Raw genomic sequence first — 24372 nt, 5'->3', positions numbered from 1 at the left:
GTATATGTATTAGTGAAATCAGAATCCAAAGAGCTAGAATCAAACTAGAATCCTTTTTAGTATAAGTAGAATCCAAAGAACTAGGTCAAGATAGGAAATCTAAATGTGACAAGACTAAAATTTGAGTTGTTTTGATAAAAATAAGTTAATATACCTTGTATTAACTATTTAGCTAATGTAAGGGAATAGTAGTCAGTGAAGCATTAATTAAATATTAACTACAAGCCAGGTACTTTACTAATCACCAGGGATAAAGGAAAGGAAAAGACAGTTGCTGCTTGTTTTAACAGAACAGAAACGGAGGGGAGGGGTGGAATTTGTCATTTGTTCGTTCCTTTTAAAAGCTAGAAACCTTCCAAACTAAAAATCTCAAATTAAACATACAGAGAAAAGAAACTTTGAAAAATCAAAGGAGGGATAAACACAATTGAAAGCTAAAAGCTAAACACAGTGAAGAGTCACTTTATAAAATGGCTGATAAAATGGCAAAACCATTAGCAAAGCCAATCAACTAAATGAAATCTGAGAACAGGCTATTTTCAACAAATAGAGAAGAAAAGAAAGAAATTATCAGAAACAGTTGCCCACAACTACATGACAACAAAAGTGAAATTTAAAATCAATATCTACAAAAACATCCAAATTAACAACAGAAAATTGAACATTTAAACAATCCAATATAAAAAAAGAAAAAGTGAACAACATTTGAAAATACTCCCTAAACAAAACAAAATTCTGGAACTGATAAATTTACAAATGAATTCTATCAAATACTTAAAAAATAAATCATCTTTATGCTCTATAAATTATTAAAATAGAAAAGAAGGCAATCTAACAAACTCCATCTATGGTCCTAATAATGAAAACAAAGTGAGAAATAGGGCAGAGAGAGACCATGTTCTAATATCACTAAAGAACACTGACATGCAATTTTATAGACAAAATCTATCAAAGGCATCATAACAATATTTTTTTCCTAATTTCATCATTACCTAACTAGATTTGTACCAAAAACTCATTAAGTTAAACATTAGGTAATCAATAATGTGAATCATATAAAAAATGAAAGCAACTCAAAAATGCATGATTGCATCTTCAGATGCAGAAAAAAGACTTTAGAAAAATGAAAAGCCAATAGAGGAGCAGTAGTTTGAAAAAAGAACAAAGAAAGTCTTAAATCCAACCTTCATAGGGATCACAGGATTTATATCCTACAAAGGGAAGGGACTTCAGAGGCCATCTAGTTCAAAGGGGTTCTTAATTGGAACCTAAAGACCACCTGAGGTTAGATTTTAGGAGGTATGTGAACTTGAACAGGAAAAAAAGATTATGTATATTTCAATATAATGGTTTCTTTCATAATCTTCTATATTTTATTTTATCCATTTAAAAACAAGATTCTGAAAAGAGATTCATAGGTTTCAGATTGTCAAAAAGGTCTATGACACAAAAAAGATGAAGAATCCCTAATCTAGTCCAAACTCCTCTTTTTACAAAAGAAATCGCCTGAGGCTGAGGGAAGTTCAGAGTTACCCAGAATCATAGGGACTGTATTACTGGTGAAATATGAACTTAGGACTTCTAAGCTCAGGGACAATGCATTTTCCCACTGTACTTTGTATACTCATCCTCAAGACTGAGTCATTCCCCCAGAGACAAAAAGTCCAAACATTAGAATAGTTTTCATAAGAAGAAATAGAAACTCTTAATAGGCAAATGGAAAAGCTTATAATCACTAATAATCAGAAAAAATGCATATTAAACAACCCTGAGGTATCAGCTCAAATCCATCCAGTTACTGCAGATGGTAAAATTTCAAGAAACTTATTAGGAAAGACAATAAATGTGTACTGTTCACCACTGGTGGAATTGTGCATTGATTCTGTCTGGAAAATAATTCAGAATTACACATGAAAAGTTATTAAATTCTTTATAACCTTTGACTCAGAAATCCCATCACTGAGCTTATTCCCCCAGCAACAAGAAACAAACTTTCTGCATGTACAAAAATACTCACAGCAGTACTATTAGAAATAGCAAAAACTGGAAAAGTATGCGCCGCAACCACTGGGGAACAAGTTGTGGTATATGGATGTAATGAAATATCATTATAATGTATCAAATGATGGATAAGGAAATATCAGAAAAAAATAGGGATATGAATGTTGTAATACCAAATGAAACAAGAAGAATGTGCATAATAATTAAAACCATGTAAATTAAGGTAACACTAAAAGACAACATAATTTACATTAAATTCAAGGAATAGGATTGTTTCCAAATTATTATTGTTAAAGGGCAGCATTCCATGCTATTAAAAATTATAAACAACAGATGTGGAAAGTGATATGTATCACCAGTCATATTCATTCTATTACATAGTTTTTACTGACTTTTCTGAGAATGTTCTGGGGATGGGAGTGGGGGATATTGTAATGCCTATAATATGCTTGCTAAGTGAAAATGAAATATATCAAGAAAATAAAATATAAAAAAGTGAAGCACACATATACTTTAAAATAAACTGTTGATTTAAAAAAATAATAACCAATTTTTCTGGGCAAACATGGACTAAAACCCCCTAAAGGAGAAAAAAGCACATTATTTGCAAAGAAGGATCCTCTTCGTTGGTAGGGCTATACTAACAACATGTCTTACCCACACGCAGCATACAAAAGTCTGTATTTTTCAAATCTCTAAGTATTTTAATCACTCAGGGATTTTGCCTATTTATTTAAAATTTATGCAGAATTACCTTTGAGTCAGTGATACCACTGCTAGGTATATCCTCCAGAGAGGTAAAAAATGGAGATTAAAAAAAATACCATATCAATCAGTCAGTCCATGAACATTTATTAAGTGCCTGCCATGTGCCGGGTGGAGGCAGCTACGTGGCTGCATGGATAGAATACTGGGTCTAGAGTCAGGAAGACCTGAGTTCAAATCTGACCTCAGACATTTACTGCCTGAGTGACCCTGGGCAAATTACTTAACCTCTGCCTTAATACACTAAAGAAGGAAATGGCAAACCACTCCAGTATCTTTGCCAAGAAAACCACTCAGACAATATTGGTATGACATGGTCCGTAGGGTCACAAAGAATCAGATATGACTAAATGATTGAACAACAACAACGAGGCAGGTAATGTATTAAACGCTGGCATACAAATATAAAAAAAAGAACCAAAAGATACATAGCAGTACTTTTTTTAGTAGCAAAGAACTAGAAAGAAAGTGGGCGCCATGGACGGGAATTTCTTTACAAATTTGTTCTATGGATGACATGGAATATTAAGTTACATTTTACAGTGTATTTATTTTTATAAATAACAAATATGCAGAATTCTGAGAAACTTGAAAGACTTGTGTGAACGGATGCTGAGAGAAAGAAACAGAACCAGAGAAAAATTTTACAGCTACAATGGAAAGGAAAATCACAACTGACAGACTTTAGAACTCTGATCGATGCAATAGACAATCATGCTTTCAGAGGACTGACGCAGACTCAGAGAGATAAGGAACTCTAAAGTGAAATGACATTTTTTGGCATGAAAAATTTATTTTCTTTGTTGTCGTTAAAGAGGAGGGTCCTCTTGGTGGGGGTGGGAGGAGAGTCATTGGAAAGTAATAAAGATTTCCTTTTAAAGAGCATCAATAAAACATCTTAAAAATAAAAAAGGCATGCCAAAAATTCAAAGAGCTAGGAATAAATGGAGCAGAAAACATTTTTCTAGTATCTTTCTAATAAAAGGCTTTAAGCAGTTTAGTTTCACATTTAGAGACAGCAATTTGAGTTATATTCACATTGTCAGGAAGCAGTTCCTTCTGTTCTCTAACCAGTCCAGCTTGTCTTTTGCACACTATAGTGTACAAGATGGTGGGTAACAGAAGGAGTTTGGAAAATTCATTAAACTTCTAATAATTCTAGAATAATCTGCTCTTTGAAATTAGGCTTCACATGCCAATTTATTCATCTCATGTACACATATACACACACTGATCTACAATTTCCTAGGATTAACAGAAAAATCTAAGCAATTTTTCCTTCCAGAACTAATTATATGTTATTTTTCTGACTTGTTTTTAAACCTAAGCAACTGTCCAACATCGAGAGTTTGGGCAGAATGAACACAAGTTTTATGTGTTGCAAAACTGAGGTGCCAAATCATTCCTAGAAATTTAATGCCTCCAGGACCAATTAACTATTTCCCTGTTGTGTAAATAAAGAAGTATATTGATCTCTTTCGTATCATGCTGAAGCTTAACAATTGGCTCCATTCTTTTCACCCTTGACGTTATGACACAGAAATTTTCAAGATGGCTTACTGAAACAAAGAGAAAAATGTATCAATGTCACGTTCAAGTTGTAGATAACACTTGCCGACCACTTCTATAGGCTTTATACTGAGGCTTTTTATTATCTATATTTATATCTGACTGTGGGGTAAAAAATATTTAATCACAAAGGCCTGGAATACGGTCCATTCATAAGCAATGCTCATCACACCTCAGCTTTCTTTAGGTTAGTCATCTATCCATTTACTTGTCACCACGGTAACAAACAATGTGACTCGCATATTCAATAGAAACAAGCAATGTTACACTACTTGAGGACACCAAATTTCTTTACAGGTATAATGACTCATAATTTGAGGAAGTATAATAAAGGCTACTGATAAATGGAAAGTTGACCACTTAGCCATACAATAAATGGAGGCATGTCATTGTGAAGTGAAGTTCTAGTAACTTCTATTAAGTTTAAAGGTCAATTTACTAACAGGAAAAAGACTTTTACAAACTGGCCTTCTAGTCATTAAACGAAACTAAATACGTAGACAATTCAGTAGACACTGAAGGTCATATATCCAGCTTTTTCATATAAGGTAGTCAGGGGAAACTGTCAGCAGCAACTCTAGCACAGGAAAGACAATCAGCCAACATTTCTATCTAAACAGTAATGACTGCTCAGGACTGACTATACTCAGGGTACAGATTGCAGGAAGAAAACTCTGTCAGTGCCATCTGGCTGGGACTTCTTTCTTCCCAACTTAGCATCGCTATTTATCCATTGGAAACAACAGCCATATTGGTGGGCCTTTGGGATGGAACAAGAATGAAAGGTCACATGGAAAAATGTTGGTAGGAAGTACCACAAAAGGATACAACATGGGGAGAAAAAAATTCAACAGAAGTAAAAAAATCAAAACCAGAATTCGGTCAAAGAAAAGATGAACAAAAATCACTCTTTCAAGTTTTACTAAAAATAGAAAATGTATCAATTACCTAGGAGAATGAGATAAAGAGTTAAAGCACTGGAAGAAATAAAAAGGAAAAAAATGACATGTTTTTTTTAACAATGAAGAAAGAACTAAAAATTAACAGAAGTGAAAAGATTACTGTATCTATTGCTGCACAAATAAGGTTCTAAACTAAACCAATTATTGAGATTTTTTCTTCAGGAAAAAAAAAGTAATAATGATAACAGTTAGTATTTATATAGAGTTTTGAGACATGCAAAGTGCTTTACAAATATTATCTAATTTTATCCTCACAACAACCCTGGGAAGTAGGTGCTGTTACTATCCCCATTTTACACCTGAGTTAACAGAGGCAGACTGAACAGATGTTAAGTGATTTGTGAGATCTGAGCTCAGAACAGGGTCAAGCAGCTAGTAAGTATCGGAAGCTGGATTTGAACTCAGGTCTTCCCTAAATATTTTGCCATTCTTTTTTTCCCCCTTTCAAACTGCCATTTCATTCTTAATCAAATATCTACATATTGCCTTCCACTAATATTTTGCTGAGTTCTCAGGCTTGGAGATTTTCAAAATTTCATTCTTGAAAAAATTTTGTATATAATTCCTCACTACCCTTTTAATACTACATAATACTTCAATATATCAATGAAATCTGTGAGTTCATCAGTTGGGGTATTCATTCTATCAGTGCACCAGTGAAGACAACCCACTCGTCCCTTCTTATCTCATGTAGGTCTTATCCACAGAAAGATCTACTTAATGCATTAGAGATCTAAGTCTTTTTACATTTTATGAAATACACTGGAACACTCAAGGTTATCTGTTATTGTTCACTCTCCTCCTATGACTGGTCTAGCTCTTTTTCTGACAATACACCTCTTTAATGAAATGTCACTTCTTGAGTATAAATCACAAGACCATTGTAAATATGTTTCTGTTGAATTGTGCCAATCATGCCAATTATCTGTTCAATGTCCTTTGAATCACTCATAACTTTGATTCTCAGAAACTGAAGTGTTCTAAGATTCACAACCAGAGGATCACCAAGAGGACATTTTTTGATGAAAAGATGCTATTGGTTCTGAGGCATAGTTTAGTGTGGTACTGTGCTAAACCGCATCTAGCTTCAGAATATCAAAGAGCCGTCGCAATAAAATCCATGATTATTTAAAGATGAAAAATTAACAACACATACAAGCAAAACAGAAAGGATAAAAACAATGTCTATTTTTCATAACATAACATTCAATTAGTTTTGAAAAAACAGGTACTGGGCCTGCTGGATATAACATATCATGCTAGGTGTTAGAGATGTAGAGCCTAAATGTGGAGAAAAGAAAAGAAAAAAGAAACTGTTGCAGCCATTAAGAAACTTGTATTTTAGTAGGTGGTATGGCATATATACAAATAAGTATATTACAAGGAAAACTAGAGTAAGAGTGAGCATTAATAGGAGATGGGTCATGGAGGTAAAGGATCACAGAAGGCTTCATGGAAGTGGAAACACCTGAGTTGAGCTTTGAAGGAAGAAAAAAAGGAAGATACAAAAGAAGAGCCTGAAATACCAGTATAAGGGGTTTTAATTTATCCTACAGGCCATTGATGGTTTCTGGCCAGGGTAATAACATGGCCAAACCTGCTCCTTAGTTAGATTATTTCAATATCTATGGGGAGGATAGATTAAAGACAGAAGAAACTAAAAGCAAGAAGCTTAATTAGGAGGCCACTAAGGCAGTTTAAGTAAATGAATTAGGTTGATGGCTAAGTGAGTATAAAAGGGGGGACATGAAGTTGGATATCCAAGTTCATTAGGTTAATACATATTAAGATTGGTTAATCTTTGTGACAGATCCTACAGACAAACAAGTTGGGCTTAGTAAAAAGGAAATTTTAAAATGCTGTTATCAATCCCAAACTCCAGAAAACTAAATAATAATAGCTTATACTTGGATTGTTTTATATACTTTTCAAAGCATTTTCATATCCATTATATAATTTCAACCTCACAATAATCCTGTAAAACAAGATAAACAGGTATTATTATCTCCAATTTAGAGATAGGGAAACCTGGGTAGAATTTGAGTGACTTTCCTAAAATTACTTGGTAAATGGTCTCCTATCTCAGTTTTCTATGATCACATCCTTACGACTTTCAGATCTCATCCATAAAAATACTCACCTTAAAAATGAAAATATGGCTCTTATTCCTAGTCCACAAAACTCACTCCTTAAGTTCAATGATGTTACCTTTAACAGATGGCCTGCACAAATAAATATGAAAATTCATAAGTGTCAACACTAAAAAGTAACCTTTTTACTCTTCTATTACAGTCTGAAAAGAGTAAACTTAGGTTAATTTTGCCTTGGACAGGAAATGCTCTAGCATGCTATCCATTTGGAAAGTCATACAGACCATTTGGAAAGTCATAAAGACCTCAAAATAATTTCAACCAAATCATCTGCTTTTGCTTCATTTTAAAACACAAGAAACTACTTTAACAAAATTACTTTTAAGAAACCAGAAATTGCCTTCAAAGAACACTTTAAAATTTAAAAGTACATAATATGTTTAGCTCCCTATATCAACAACATATCAATAACACAGACAGAGCCTAGATTATTTTATAATGTCTCTTCCTTTTAAGTCATATGTCACTAAATGAGACCTACTTTAAATATTGTTTCAATAGCCAATAACCTTTGAGAATCATTATGTATTTTTAAAAATAATCTTATATGTTGGTATGACATACATTAAAAAGAATTTTCAATACCAGCTTATTTTAAAAGTACAGTGGAGTATAGGTATGGAATTAGGCAAGGATAATAATATAAGATGCTCCAAATCACGCATGTTTTCTCCACATGTCTGTTTACAGTGTTAACAATACCATTTTTTTCCAAAGCTAATTCCTTTTATGATACAGTAGTATACAGGTCTCAGATAATCTTGATTTCTGGAATAAGTTCTTGTATGTGGTACTGGTTATGCTCGAACTAAACTTCGGAAATGTCATTGCCAGTGCATTGGCTCTTGGTTCAAAGCCTAATACAGGAACAAGTTATGTGCACAGAATTCATTTATTCAACAACCTCAAGTGTCTGAACTCTAGCTGAAGAACTAGAAAACACACAAAAATAATTCATGAGCAGCAAAAATGGACATGACAAAGCTCATACACTAAATTTCAAGTACTTTAATTATAGTAGAGCCCTTTAGATCTTTACTCAGTACTTAATTTATACAAAATCCAATCAATGTTGGTGTCATGGTTTTACAAACAATATTCAATTAGATATAACAAATCACAAATAGAAACAAGGGCTGTCATGAGGAACTGTGAGATGGGAGAGTTGCCCAGCAACACAGACTATCATGATACTATCTTATATAGAAAAGGAAAAACTATCCATTAAAAAGCCTCTTGACAATGATATTTTTCCTCTCCCCCACCCCCATTTTTAGTGTCTAAAAAATAGAATTTGATATATAGGATGAATCTCTGGGAGAAGGTGGTTGAGGCATAGTGAGGATAACTATAATAACATTAAAAAAAGAAAGACATCAGTAAAAACGTATTTTAAAAATAACAACAAAACAAAAAGCATGGGCTGAATTAGTGTACCCTGAAAGTTTCACTTCAGCAGTGATCCATCAGACCTCTACTCTGAATATAAAAATGGAGGGAATCACTGAAATTACCCAGAACTGGTGATATAAATAGGAAAAAGTAGGTAGAAGAGATGAGAAAGGGGTCAGGCATCACTGAAGTGTTGGTATGGCATCCAGTAACATTGGATATAAGTCTAATCCCCTACTCAGATAAAAAAGCAGTGATACATAGACAGGAGGAAGGACAAGAAGAACAAACAAATTAGAGAAAGTAATAATGGAATGAATAAATATCATGGATTTAAGAACAGCAACTTGAAAAATGCTCATTGAAAGGGAAGCAAAGGAATCATTTCTATGAGACCTCCAGAAATGATCATGAAACAACAGCAAGAAACCTCAGACTCATTTTAAAGAAATAAAATAGTTGAGAGATATAATAAAAGAATAAGGAAGAATGCAAATTAGAGAGGAAATTAAAGTTCTCTAAGTAGAAATTTAAAAAGGCAAACAAGGAAGAAGACAATTGAGAACTTACGATGAAGAATCCTTAAAAAGTAGAGGAGGGTGAGATTAAAAAAATTACTCTGAAGATAAAATGTAGAGATATAAGCATAAAAGGTCTCCCAAAAAACATACTGAAATTAAGTGGTGGAAGGAAGGCAGGAAGGCAAAAAGCAAGGAAGGAAAGAAAGGAGAGAGGGAAAAAGGAAGGAAAGGATTTAAGAAGGGAAAGAGGGAAAAAGGAAGAAAGCAAAGAAGAAAGGAAGGAAGGGAGGGAGAAAACATTTATTAAATGCCTACTACGTTCCAGGCACTGTGCTAAGCACTTTATAAATATTATCTCATTTGATCCTCACAACTGTGGAGATAGATGCTATCATTATCCCCATGTTAAAGTTGAGGAAACTGAGGCAAACAGGGTAAGTGACTTGCCCAGGGTCCTACAGCTAGTAAATATCTGAAGATGGATCTGAACTTAGGTCTTCCTGACTGCAGGCCCAGCACTCTTTCCACTCTACTCACTGCACCCAGAAATATGGCAAATAGAAAAGAAAGTACAACTTGGTAAAATGCAGAGAAAAATCTGAAGTTTAACTCACCAAGAAACATAGTAATCAAACTTCAGATGTTCATCATCAAGCAAAAATACTGCAGGCAGGAGAAAGTTGTTTACCTATCAACGGGAAAAAACAAACCATTTAAAGCCACTTATGAGAAACAAAAGAAGAAATTGTAATATAATCTTGCAAAAAACAAAGGAGACCATCATATCACACAACATAACCTACAGAAACTGAGATTAATTGGTTTTTTTAAATGGGTTTTTAGTAAGAGAAGGAATTTCTGAGACATTCCTTCAACAACAAAAAATAGAGGTGAGCAGAGTATTTAAACATTTGAAACAAAAGAAACACAAGAAAGGTAACTAAGTACAGGTAGCAACAAGAGTAACAAAAACTAAGGAAATAAATTAATACTTTCATTTTCCTGGAGCTACACAAGGCTACTATTTAATAAAACTTTTAAAAAGAACTTTTAAAAAGAATTGTCAAGCCCCAATGAGAGAACTAAAGAACACGTAGCAACAAAGGAATTTAAGGAAGCAGAGATGTTCTAAGGTTAAAAGAGTCAAAATGAAGGAAGGAGAAAAAATAAAAATTAATATTTCTTAGAATAAAACTTATAAGTAAATCAAAGTTGGAAGGATACCTCTTATCACTGGGTAGAAGTTGCTTGTACAGAGAGAGACACAAAGAGAGCTTGAGATCAAGAGGACATAGACTGTCAGCTTTTCATTCCAATGCCCAGCCTAAGGAACTGTGGATGGAGGAGGAGAAAATCATGATCAATGAGGGAAGAGGGTAGAGAGAGAGGAGGAATTTGGTTAATCTTGGGAAAAGAAATGCTCTGAAATCCAGGGGTGGTAAGTGGTGAAAAGGGGTGGGTTCACTCAGAAGACAATGGGTATTTCCAGAGACCTGCTTCTCTAAGCAGGGGCCATGCTTCTTAAGCCTGCTTCCCACCACTGGGAAGGAGCTATCTCAGTCCTTAAAGGTGTCCAACATGGTCGGCAGACTGATGGAAGAAGATAGGTCCAGAGGTAGAAGGGGCAAGTGAGGAATTTAAGAGCATGAATTAGGAACAGATCCCTTAACAAGGGATAGAGACTTTTTTTTTTAGTCAAAGCATACTTTGATGAACTGATACATCAGAGAGAGTAGAAGAACAATATTCAAAAGAGTGAAAATAAAATAACCACAATACAACAGTAGCAAATGTTTTTAGATTGCACTATTTGCTTCATGCTCTTTATACTGCAGCCTCCAACCCAACCAGGATACCACACTATTGCTTCCTAAGGTGATGGATATATCAACTAGTAAATCACAAAAGGTTTCAAATTAACTGCTGGTAAGGTTGGCAATCACAAAAGGCCCTTATCAGCCACCCAACAGTCCATAAAAGTTATAGTTACCTTGATACTTTCCACCAACATAGGATCTAAATTGTGAGATTCTCAGATTAGTGATTACAGAATTAAGCCAAAACTTTGAAAATAACTTCAGAATGGAATAGAGAAGCTCTAAGGGCCCTCACTAACCAACAGCACTAGAAACTCCCCTCATAAATAATTCAACCACAGTCTCCTCTCATAAATGAGAAATTCAAAAATCAAGCCCTTGGGGGAAGGCAATTGTAGGGGCCCCAGGGGACAGCAAAACCTTGAGGAAATATTTGTAACAAGGTATAACTCCTAATCCAATAAGGAAATAATATAAAGTAAGAAAATCTCAAAAGAAAACAATACAATACAATTTACAATATCCAGAACTAGATCCACCTTCTCACAGGGTATGTGATAATTAGCAAGAGAGATTAGAAGGCCTAAGACAGAAACTGAAGCAAGAAGTAACAACATATAGCCAAAGGGAAGAAACGCTAGAAAAACTATGAATAACCCAAACGGAATAATAATAATAAAAGCTATACAAATACAAGAAGTCGCTGAACATAATAAAAGAAGAAAACCTGAACATAATTTCAAAAAATAAATAACTGCTCAGATCTAGTAGAAACAGAAAGCCAAGTGAAGCCAATCTACCCATAACCTCTAGAAAGAATCCCCAAATGAAATATACCAGAAATTTGATAGTCAAAAATATAGAACTATCACAACAATGAAAAACTCTACAAGTATCCAGAAAGGAGTTCAAGTGCCTAGGAATCACAGTTGGGATGACATAAGAACCAGTAGTTTCAACCATAAACAAGAAGAGAGGTTGGAATACAATATTCCAAATGGTAAAAATATCTGGACTCACAGTCTAGAATAATTTACCCTGCAAAGCTGAGTATCATCCTACAAGAGGCAAAATGAACATTTAATGGAATATATTATTTCTGATGGAAAGACCTGGAACTTTGAAATGCAAACACAAGAATCCAGAGAAATCTAGAAAATCAAATTTATTTTTGAAATTGGAAGGGGCTGTAAGATGATGCAGTGCTAACTTTCTAGCAGAGGGAAAAGAAACAAGTGCCCCTTCAGAACTTTAATGTCTTCAAATGGTGTTGAGGGAGTTAAATAAGAAAAATAGAGGACGAGATATGAATTGCTCCTGTTCTGGGGGTTGGAAGAGAGTAAAGAGAAGGAAAGATAAAAGGCATACACATCCATGAAAGGGAAAGAGATAGAATTTTCTATTTCTCATAACTGGGGTGAATGAGAAGAGTAGACAGACATGGAAGGGGGGAAGGGAGCATCAGAAGAGCTTTACACTTATCTGACAAAGTTTAAAAGGTGTGCATGCACACATGCACACACGTGCACACACGCACACAGTTTGATGCAGGAAGACATCAAACTCAGCAGAGTAAATATTGAAGACTGGGAGGTAAGGTTGTTAGAGGGATGATAATACCTGAAATGGAAAAGTCAAAACCAAAACAAACTTCTTGATATTGAATGGGTGATTTGAAGGGAGAAAAAAGAAAGGAGAGGAAAACAGTTGTAATATTACAGGGAGCCCAGCTGGGGAACGGCTGAACAAATGTACACTACACATATAATGGAATTTTATTTTGCCATTAGAGGTGAAAAAAGATGACATCTTGATTAATGATTTGCTCATTCTAAAAAGAAATTACAGAAATAATAAACAAACATGTTAGAGACAATGATAACAATGAAGCAACACCATAAATTTGAGGATATAGCTAAGGCAAACTTCAAAGGCAAAAAATTCTGCAAATGCGCAACAGATCTGTAATTCCATCAGTGGAAAAAACTCTAGGTATGAGAACTCCCACTACCGAGGAAGATTGTGATCTATATAGGACTTAGAACTTTAGCGTGAAAGCACTGTGTGAGACGCATAGAGGTTAAGTTAAGCCCAGGATCACATAGCTAGTAAGTGATTGGTACACGATGTGAACCCAGATCTTTCTGAGTCAAAGATGATAGATAGACGACAGACAGATAGATGGATGATAGATAGATAGATAGATAGATAGATAGATAGATAGATAGATAGATAGATAGATAGATAGATAGATAGACAGACAGACAGACAGACAGACAGATAGATAAGATAGATAGATAGATAGATAGATAGATAGATAGATAGATAGATAGATAGATAGATAGATAGATAGATAGATAAGATAGATAGATAGATAGATAGATAGACAGACAGACAGACAGACGGATAGATAGATATAAAATATTTCTGAAAATATATAGATGTTACAAGTATCCTCCCATCAATGCCTCGTGCATGAGAATGCCACAGCTAACTGGCCTGTGCTCCCATGCATACATGGAACCACTGAAGAGCACCAGATCTCAAGGATCTTCAAGGCATACTATCACTTCCTAGGCTTTATATTTAAAATTGCTACACTCCAGGCTATAAATCCAAGGTAGTTTTGTCTCCTTCCTCCCATAGAACCTGGCAGATTCAGGCTATTAATGTTCACTCACACCTCAAGTTCATTGATAAGCAATTTAATTCAATTAATTCAATAATATTCAATCAATATGACAAATATATTAGACATATAGAGTGCAGCATCCTACTTATTTCTCTGCTCCAACTCCTAAAGCAAAACCATTTCCTTTCCCTTTTGCCACCAAAGGTATAAGAGAACGCAACCTACAAACTCAGTATCTTATCATAAACTTCCCATGTGCCAGTTGAGAGGAAGCAGAACACAGGTAATTTAATTCCTAATAAGATACCACATAGAGAATGGAAAGCATTGCAGGATCACAGCTCTTTTGGTGACAGCTACATATATAAACAGGGTAGCAGGGTCACAGTCTCCAGGGTCCAGATGATTCAGAGCATTGAAAACTACACAGCTCCTTTTTGATTTGGCTTGTATTTTTAAAATGTCTTGACAACCTTAGCAATGAAAACACCTGGAAACTGACAGGTAGGTGTCCAGTAGCCACTGTCCTCCATCTTGATTCTCCCTTTTTGGTCAAGACCAGAGTCTTGACAAGCCAGAACTGGAGGAGGAAAAAGAAAGTACGTGGGAGGCCAGTCCTTACTCACAGTTTCTTAACTCACCAGGATGGAATTAGAGGTGTACAAGCAAGTTCATTGTTTCATTACAGAAGTTAAACCCACATGGAAACAGTGAAACCTTTTTGAAGAAACAGAGTGAAGGGCCATAAATATTTGTTGCTAAGATGCTTACTGACTCCTGCTCCTAATGTACTCTAAGGGAAAGAGACTGAAGTAATAGAATTTCTCCCTATATTCTTCATGATACTGAATATGCAACCTAAGTTATTGATGGCTCAACCATCCCTGCATTGAATTAAAAAACGTTTCCATTTTCTTTCTTTTCTTGAAATCCCATCAATTACAAATTAATTTACTAAAGTCTTTGGAGAAAGCTTTTTTAAAAAAAAATATTTTGTTTTACATCATCTATATTTCCCGGAAACTCTCTTAAAAACCTTAAAGGCTAACACCACACAGGGAACCATCTTTTAGGTTGAAAAGAAGGTGTCCAGAGGCTTAGACATTATATCTTTTTCATTTTTCTCCTTCAACCTCCACAAATCTTTTATCATATCCTCAAGTCAAATCAAAGCAGGTTATACTGGAACTGAAGCCAACCAGAAGATATTGCACTGGCAATCCCTAAGGAATCACTTGTCTTTCAGATGTCAGGACTGTACTCTCACAGATTCATGTCCTCCACCTTCCTCTACCACCTCCTCCCCCAAGCAAAAATTTGTGGTCCCTGAAATTTGTATGTAGTACAACATATTATCTATAAACATCCATCATAAGTATAATAAATCAGCAGATAGAAGAGCCACACATAACTATCCCAACTATATATTTCACCTGCCAGTATCTAGTACATTATCCACTTTAAGTTCAATGCCACCAGTTGTGAAGTGATTCAACCATTCTAGAGAGCAATTTGGAACTATGTTCAAAGGGCTATAAAGATTTATGTGTACAAAAATATTTTTAGCAGCTCTTTTTGTGGTGGCAAAAAATTGGAAATTGAGGAAATGCCCATCAGTTGGGGAATGGATGAACCAGTTGCAGTATATGATTGTGATGAAATACTATAATGCCATAAGAAATGATGAGCAGGATGATTTCAGAAAAACTTGGGAAGACTTACATGAACTAATGTAAAGTGAAGTGAGCACAGTCAGGAGAATATGGTTCACAGTAACGACAATATTGTACTATAATCAACTGTGAATGACTTAGCTCTTCTCAGCAATACAATGATTCAAGACGGTTCTGAAAGACTTATGATGAAAAATGCTTTCCACCTTCAGGGAAAGAACTGCAGGCATCTGAATGCAGATTGAAGCATGCTTTTTTAAAAAACTTTATCCTTGGGTTTTTTTTTTTTGCTCTGTATACTCCTTTGCAATATGGCTGGTATGGAAATGTTTTGCATGGACTGCGCATATATAATCTATATCGAATTGCTTGCTTCTCAAGGAACAGAGAGGGGAGAAAATATGAAATTTAAAAAAATTTTAAATGTTAAAATTTTTTGATTACATGTAATTGAGAAAAAATAAAATAAAAACTTTGGAATACAGTGAAAACACATAAACTGGATGTAGTGACCATTAGCATACACAAAACCATAAAATATTACTCTATTTCTCAACAGACTTCCCATGAGCCTACGGGAAATTGCTATGAAATTGGACAACTAGGCCTTTTGCTTTACCTCCATGGCCCAAATAAAAGGAAATATCTTAAAGGTAATCAAAACCATTTTTCCTCATCGAAGACTTCTTTCTGGGTCCCAAATTTGACTTATGTGTGAAAAACTTCATTCTTGTAGCAACTTGCAATCTGATATGTTCTACATAGCAATCCAAAGGCCCATTCTGATTGTATTCAATGCTTTCCTGTCTTTTACCTTCACTGAACTTTTGATGCCCAGCCATCAGAGAAGCTATTTCATATTTAGATAATTTTTCTTCCTCCTACTAGAAGATATTGAAAAACTGGATAGAGACTAGCTGCAAGAACTCTCCTTCCCCAAATTGCCAGAATTTTGCAAGCATTCTAACCTTATGATATCAAGTCCTGAATTTTCAAGGTAAATATGAATTCAAATGTGGGCAGCTAGGTGGCCCAATAGATAGAATATTGGGCCTAGTCAGGAAGACTTGTTTTTCTGAGTTCAGATATGGCCTCAGACACTTATAGGCTCTATAACTCTGCCTGGGCAAGACCCTGTTTGCCTCAGTTTTCTCATCTGTAAAATGAAGAAAGAAATGGCAAAGCACTCCAGTATCTTTGCCAAGAAAACCCCAAATGGGGTCATGAAGAATCATACACATCTGAGATGACTGAACAACCACAAAAATGAAATCAAATACAGCCCTGGAGATTTCCATTAGCCTGCTCTGGAAAAATGTATCTGCCTAGTTGTTGCAGTATTATATTGGCACGTCCCATTTAAGACCTGAATAGTCCCTCCCCTGATAAAGATGTCCTCCTTCCAAAATTCAGCTTTGTATAGTGGGTTTCTTGAATTTGTACCAAGAAACTCAGAGTCTGATCTCCATCTGCAAAGCTGCTAAGTCCTATGTTGTTTTTCCTAATGTCAAATGCCTCAGCCTTTCCACAGTCAGACTTTATTCACCTTGGCCCCCTTAAACCTTCTCACTAATTCCTAGTACTCAGAGCCAAGTCTAATAATAAGTGTCTAGACATTCACTTTCACTTTTATCTCTCAGGTATAAGTGCAATATATTGCTGGTATAGGTAACATATCACACGGTGCTTTGTTTGCCTTCTATAGAATTTTAAAAGTATCAAACAGCTCCTCAAATGACCCATAATGTCACATAAGGTATTTTCATTATACTTTTTCCCTGCAGTCAACTAAGACTACAAGTTCCACCGGTCTTCCATCAGTCCCAATGCTTTCCATCAACATTCCAGCTAAAGTGAAGAGCCATGGTGTAATTTTAATCACAATCTAATAGACACTGCAGTGCACACACAAATACTCGTGCATATATATATACAGTAAGTAATAATATTGCACTATTGTGTGATTCTGTTAACATTTCCACAAAATGAAAAAAACTCCATTAACACAAGGCATATCAAATTAACACTTTATCAACATGAAAAAAACAATGCAGCAGAATTTCATCTGCTTAGGCAAAGATACCAGTGAGAAACAAAATTCAGAACTGTCAATTAGATTATCGCTTGTAAGGAAAAAATAAATAAAATCAGTCAAAAAGAAAGATGTTGAGTTATCTCTCAAGGATCACACATGCATCCCTTCACCTCCTCTCAAAAAAAAAAAAATCATACTGGAACTGAGGGGAACAATGTTAAAACATGCTCTACTTACTCTTACCTATAATATGGTTATTCCACAGGAAACAAAATAGCATAACCTTTGACATGTGGGGCTCCTGAAGACTATTCCTAGCTCAAGGCACTTTAGAGGTTACACTGTTAGGTACCAGGCTCTATATTCTCAGTTACTCAATCACTAACTCCCACCTACAGGTAACTCCCTCTAGCTTGTTTACATTCTTTGGGACTCACATTTAATCAATTTAATTAGATAAGTAAAAGCATGCACAAAATATTAAACATATCATAGAGAGCAACATTCCACACACTTCCCAACTCCCAAACACACAGACAATAAATAATTGAGAATATCATTTTTAAATAGAAACCATAAAAAACTTTAGCTACTTCCAACTGAAAACAGAAATCTTGAAAATTAGAGAAATAAAGCTAGAAATAAAATGATCACAAAATTGATTAACTAAATGAAGAGCTGTCTTTAAAAAGGATTAATAAATCAAACCGTTAGAAAATTTGCTCCTCCTACCAAAAGAAAAAGAAAAAGAAAAATTAGCCCCTGAAATTCTGACTCCCAATCTCACTACTCAGTTGGTTAACAAATATCTCTTTGTTACCATGCTCAACCTCATGGTCTTCTTTTAGTCCTCATCTGTGGACTGTGACTGTCTTGCTCAGTATCTAGTCTTTATATTTTAAGTCTAAACCTCTCCCTCTGGCAATCAAAGTCCTCTCTAATTTGGCCCCAAATCACTTTAATCCCAAATAGAAATCCCTTGTTCCAGTTTAGCTATACTCTTCACTGTGTCTAGACACATACCATGGCCATTCCACACTCTCATTTAGAAAGTATTTATTTAGTTCCCAGCACAGAACTAAGGAAACAATAATAAAAATAATAATAGTGTTTACCTTCAAGGAGCTTCTGTTCTAACGGAGTGAAACAAACATGTTTACACATAAGTACACACCGTATCATTTAAGGGCATCAGGAAAGGCCTTCTTTAGGAGGCACCACTGGAGTCAAGCCTTGATTGAAACTAGGGATTCAAAGACGGAGAGGTGAAGGACAGTGCATCAGGCATGAGGGATAACCTGGGCAAGGACAGAGTAACTTAGGATGTAAAGTGTATAAAGGATAGCAAGTAGGCTTGTTTGGCTGGGATGTGGGGTATATAAAAAGGGAGTGATGTGTAAGAAGCATGAAAAGGTAGGGTTTTAAAAGCCACTCAGAGCCATTTGCATTTTATTCTACAGCCAACAGGAAGTTACTGAAATTTTCTGAACAGGCAAGTGACATGTAGAGACATTTGCATTGAGAATACTGATTTGGCAGTTAGGTTGACAAAAGATAAGAAAAAAGAAAGACTGGAGGAAAGGAAGGATATTATTTAGGAATCAATTAAGCAATTATGAGGATATTGTAATTCTCAACATGAGATGTCTAAATTAGGATGGTGGCTATGTCAGTAGAGAAAATGGGACATATGAAATAAAACTGGCAACTCCTCTTCAAATACTAGTTGTATGACCCTAAACAGGTCACTTAAACTCTATCTGCCTCAGTTTCTTTATCTATAAATGGAGATAATAATAGGATCTACCTGTCAGGGTTATTGTAAGGATGAAATGAGAAAATATTTGTAAAGCAATTTGGAAACCATAAAACAGTATATAAATGCTGGCTGTGGTTCATTTTGTTATTGCTCCAGGGATGAGAGACAGGTAAAAATCAAGGATGTCTATGAGACTGTGAACTTAGGTAACTTCAAAGAAGATAATCAAGTTTGGCAAAGAAGGTGGGAGGAAGTATGGGAAGGGAGAGGGGGAGATAATGATTTCCATTTTGTACATGATAAATTTGAGATACCTGTAGGAAAACCAGTTGGATATATCTAACAGAGAATTGATGATGAGGAAGTGGAACTCAGGAGAGAGAATGAAGAAATATATAAACATTTAGGGAAAGTGTTCAGGGAGAAGAGAAAAAAGCCCACTACAGAGCCCTAGTGTAAAATTAGGCATAGGAACTAGAACACAGTTGATAATTCAGCAACAAAAAATGAGAAGAAATGACAAGAACTATGAAAGTGTCATGAAAACAGGAGAAAGTATCCAGAGCAGAGGTTCTTAGCCTGAGGTCCATCAACTTTCTAAAATAATCTAATAACTATTTCCTTATAATTGGTTTCATTTAATTATTTAGAAATATTATTCTGAAGAGTCCATAGGCTTTGCCAAACTGCCAAAGAGATTCATGATTCCAAAATGGTTAAAAACTCCTATTGCAGAAGAACAGGATGGTCAATTATGTCAAATGCTGTAAAAAAAAAATCAAGAAGGATGGAGATTGAAATGAAAAATCATGGGATTTAGTCATTGGGAAGAGTCAAGGATGACAATAATACAAACCTGAAAAAGATAATGATGTCCACAACAGAATAGGAAAGCTGTGAAGAGAGAGTGGTTATGGAAGAAAGATAATAAACACCTCTGACAAAAGGTGGGAAGCATGATTCATCATCAGTCTTTTGGAGTCATAATTGGACATTCCATTGACTGGAGTTTTCAGGCCTTTCATAGCTTTTCTTTACACTATTGTCCTTGTCATATAAGTTGTCCTCCTGGTTTTGCTCACATTACCTTGCACCTGTTCGTACAAGTTCTGTTGGGTTTCTCTGAATCCTTCCCTTTCATCATTTCTTATGGTAGAATAACATTCTATTACATTCATATACCACAATAAGTTTAGCCATTCCTCATGAATGAATACCCATTTTTGTTTCTAGTCCTTTTCTACAACAAAGAGTGTTGCTGTAAATATTGTTTTTGATCTTTGGGGTCCACAATTAGCAGTGGTATCATACAATCAAAGGCCATGCACAACTGAGTGACTTTTCGGGTAGAACTCCAAATTCGTTTCCAGAACGATTGGATCAATTCATAACTTCACCAACAAATATCATGCCTGAAGAACCTAACTACAACTTATGATATATATCTATGAGAATATTCATTCCACAGCAAAGAATTTTGGGGGAAGGACTCTAAAGACATTATATTTCCACCTCTCCCCCATTTACTGTTTTAACAAATATTTCCCTGGCTCCCAGTAAGAAAACATAGCAACTCAAGAACCACTTTTTGCTTTCGGGGTTTGCTAAGAAGATCCTACTCTCAGCACTATTACAGGTCTAAACACTTGTATATATCTGACATTTAAAGTGGATAATATCTGCACTAGAGTAATTCATTGAAAGAATCCAGACTGGTAGTGCATAAGTCTATAAAATGAATCATTTCCAAACACACATTTTCCAAGTTTATGTTTTTATATGCTAGTTTTTCTTAAGGTAGAGTGTGCCTATATATCTCTAAACAAATAAATATTCTCAGACGGTCCAGTATTTGTACATTCTTTTTAATAATCTCTAGGAAGAAACACCTTAAACATTCTTTTGACATTTCACAGTAGTACTTAACAACACAGAATGATCTCATTTTTACTACCTGTTGTAAAGGAAATATGTCTACTACATGTATGTTAATAAAGCTTGATGATAAAGGCCCTATTTTAAATAAAGTCTTATGGCATCTTAATGTATAAGGTCTAAATTATGACCCAACAGATTGTGTGATCTTTGTGATCTCATGAAAGCTCAAGAGATCCCTCCCACCAAAAGAATCATGTAACCATTTGCCTCCTTCAGTCAACAAATCCCTGTTAGATTGCTGAAGATGTCCCTACATTGTCATCATTCTCCAAACCAGCCAGGCTCTTAAACTGAGTTCATGCTTACCTGCTTTCCCTTCCTCCCCTCTCCAGTAAATAATCAAGTCTTCCTTACATAATGTTTCTTGCATCTATGAAAATGCTTCTGGCAATTACAAAGGTACAGAACCCAAATCCTTTTTGGAGTTTAGCTTTTATATTATATCTTCTTATATTAAAACATCAGCTGAGGTTTTTTTCTTATATACTTTAGTTTCCTTACTGCATTTAAAAGCAGAATCTTGAATAAAAGAGTACAGATTTAAATTTTCTTTGTTTGTGGTTGAAAATTGTGGTTCAATGGTTCCTGAATTATACTTAGAGAAATATATGGTAGGCTGAAGTATATTTTCAATGACAACCTACAAGGAAGAAGTGCTATAACAGATATCATCAAAGAAATGTTTTATGAAAAAGAAAGTGAAATGGTCATGTAGTACAAGCAAAGGCATGGTGGATTCATCCTCTGTGGAGGATCTGTGGGAGAACACGAAAGAGATCCACACATAACGAAAAGGCATGGATGAGTTATCATCAGGGAAGACTCAATGAATGAGAAGATAAGTACAGCATGCTCTCATCTAAGAGCACAGTATGGAACTGTGGAAAGAATGTTGGTATGGGTCAGAGGCTCTTGGTTCAAATACCAATTGTATTATTTTCTACCTGTATAACAGCAGCTAGGTGGTGCAGTGGATAGAGTGGCTGATCTGAAGTCAGGAAAACTCATTTCCTGAGTTCAAATATGACATCAGACACTTACTAGCTATATGATCCTGGGCAAGTCACTTAACCCTGTTTGCCTCAGTTTCTTCATCTATAAAATATGGTGAAGAAGGAAATAGCAAACCACTCCAGTATCTCTGCCAAGAAAACCCCAAATGAGGATAGAGAAGAGCTGGATATGACTAAAATGACTGAACAACAAGAACACCTATATAATCTTTGGCAAGATGTTTTCTGGGATGTCAGTTTCCACATCTATAAAATGAAGGAGCCGGATTAGATGACTTCTAATTTCCCTTCCATCTCTGAAATAATGATCTAATGATACCATAGTGTTTCTTAAGTTTTTTCCCATCATAGCACAGTACTCTTTACCATGAGAAATTGGGGCACACTGAAGTTACCAATGAGTATTCCCTACATTTGGGTGTCTCCTTACCCTCCTCCACCCTCTTATTATCTTCCTTCTTCTTCAAGACTCAAAGTGGGTGGGGGTTGGGGGGGGGAAGCTCTGAGCCTCCTTAGATAGAACTGCTATCGTAACCTTCCAGACACCATGCTGGGAAGCAGTAAACCTCAGCTGGGAGTGAGGACTGGGTAATGAAGAAAACTTGAGGTAGGGGGAAGGAATGTGGGTGAATACCAAGCAAAACACAGCACAGTAGGCTCAGACACACCCTTTGAGAATCACTGACCTATGATTTCCTCTCAGGTTTCACCACTACCATTTAGTGTAGACTTTTGTCATGTAATTAGCATACTGTAATAGCCTCTAGATTCTTTTGCTCCAATCCATCTAAGAGGGCTAGTATAAGTAGGTTACACCCACTAACCCTGGGTGTCCCATAGAGCTTTGTTCTGGGCCCTCTTTTCTTTTCTCTTGATTTTATAGGAGGACCAGGAGGTATCTTTGTTGGGAGAAAGTTTGCTTTATGGTAATAAGGGGGGGAGGTGAAAGGGAGTGAAGGAAGGGGAAGGTATAGTTCCACAGAGGTCTCTTATAGGACAAAGATTTTATATTCTAATCTCATAGGGCTCCCAGTGAGGGTGAAGTCTTGGCTAGTTGTCCAGGAACAATAAGTAAGCGGTAGTACAGGGCAATCCTCCCTGACCTTTCTGAAGCATTTGATGCTGTCAGTCACCCTCTTCCACTCAATATTCTCCTCTCAATATTTTTGGGATCCCAGTTCTTCTCCTATCTCTCGTAGTGTTCTCAAACTCTGTTGTTGGATCTTCATTCAGGTCACACTTGCTAACCATTGGTGCTCCACAAGGCTTTGTCCCTGGTCCCTCTTATTTTCTCCTGCTATACTGTTTCACTTGGAATTTCATCAGCTCCCATGGAATCAATTACCATTTTTGCTGATTATTCTCAAATCTGCTTATCCAGTTATAACCTCTCTGCTGATTGCTAGTCACATTTCTGACTGCCTAATGAACATTTCAAACTGAATATTCTGTATATATTTTAAAAGCAACATGCTCAAAACTGATCTCACTAGTTTACCCTCCCCTTAATCATCCCCCCTTCCAAACTTCCCTATTGCTGTCATGAACACCACCATCCTCCAGTCATTCAGGCTTATAACCTCGGTGACATCTTGACTCAATATTCTCTTACACCCTTATCCAATCTGTTGCCATGGTCTGTCAATTTTGCCTTTGGAACATTTCTAATACATGCTCCCTTTTCCAGTCTAATGTTGCCGCCATCCTAGTGCAGGCCCCCATCACCTCACACTTAGTCTACCATAATAGCGTGCTAGTAGATGTGCCTGCCTCAAGTGTCTTCCCTTTGAAGTCCATCCATCAGCAGCCAAAGTGATTTTTCTAAAGTGTAAGTCCATGTCACCCCCACTCCCCAATAAACTGCAGTGGTTCCCTATGACCTCCAGGATCAAATACAAAATTCTCTGGCACTCAAAGCCCTTTATAACCTAATCTCACCCCTAACTTTCTTCTCACACATTCCTCCAATGTACTCTCCAATCCAGTAGCACTGACTTCCTAGCTATTCCTCAATTAAGATACTTTATCTCTTGACTCTGGACATCTTTGACTGACCCCCATGCCTGGAATGCTCTCTCTTTATCTCTACCTCTTGGATTCCCTGACTTCCTTCAAGTCCCAGCTAAAATCTTACCTTCTACAGAA

General features: G+C 35.8%; 1 protein-coding gene across 10 annotated transcripts in view; it reads right to left on the bottom strand.

Annotated features, from left to right (window-relative positions):
* Window positions 1–24372, bottom strand: part of EPS8 (EGFR pathway substrate 8, signaling adaptor) — a 249963-nt gene that overhangs the window by 173356 nt on the left and 52235 nt on the right. For 6 of the 10 annotated variants that reach the window (XM_072653631.1, XM_072653640.1, XM_072653636.1 and 3 more), the window contains exons 2-3: window positions 9975–10048; window positions 7438–7519 (exon numbers count right to left, since the gene is read on the bottom strand). The exons of 1 other annotated variant lie outside the window; for it this stretch is intronic. The gene's annotated coding sequence lies outside the window, so the exon portion shown is untranslated. Of the gene's footprint in view, window positions 1–7437; window positions 7520–9974; window positions 10049–10584; window positions 10693–24372 lie in introns of those variants that run through there. 3 more of the 10 variants (XM_072653637.1, XM_072653633.1, XM_072653638.1) reach the window with 3 other exon arrangements.

Source organism: Notamacropus eugenii, chromosome 3, assembly GCF_028372415.1.
Source record: "Notamacropus eugenii isolate mMacEug1 chromosome 3, mMacEug1.pri_v2, whole genome shotgun sequence".
In the NCBI taxonomy this organism is placed as follows: domain Eukaryota; kingdom Metazoa; phylum Chordata; class Mammalia; order Diprotodontia; family Macropodidae; genus Notamacropus; species Notamacropus eugenii.
The sequence above is the reverse complement of the archived record's forward strand: the minus strand, read 5'-3'. Positions and strand labels throughout refer to the sequence as shown.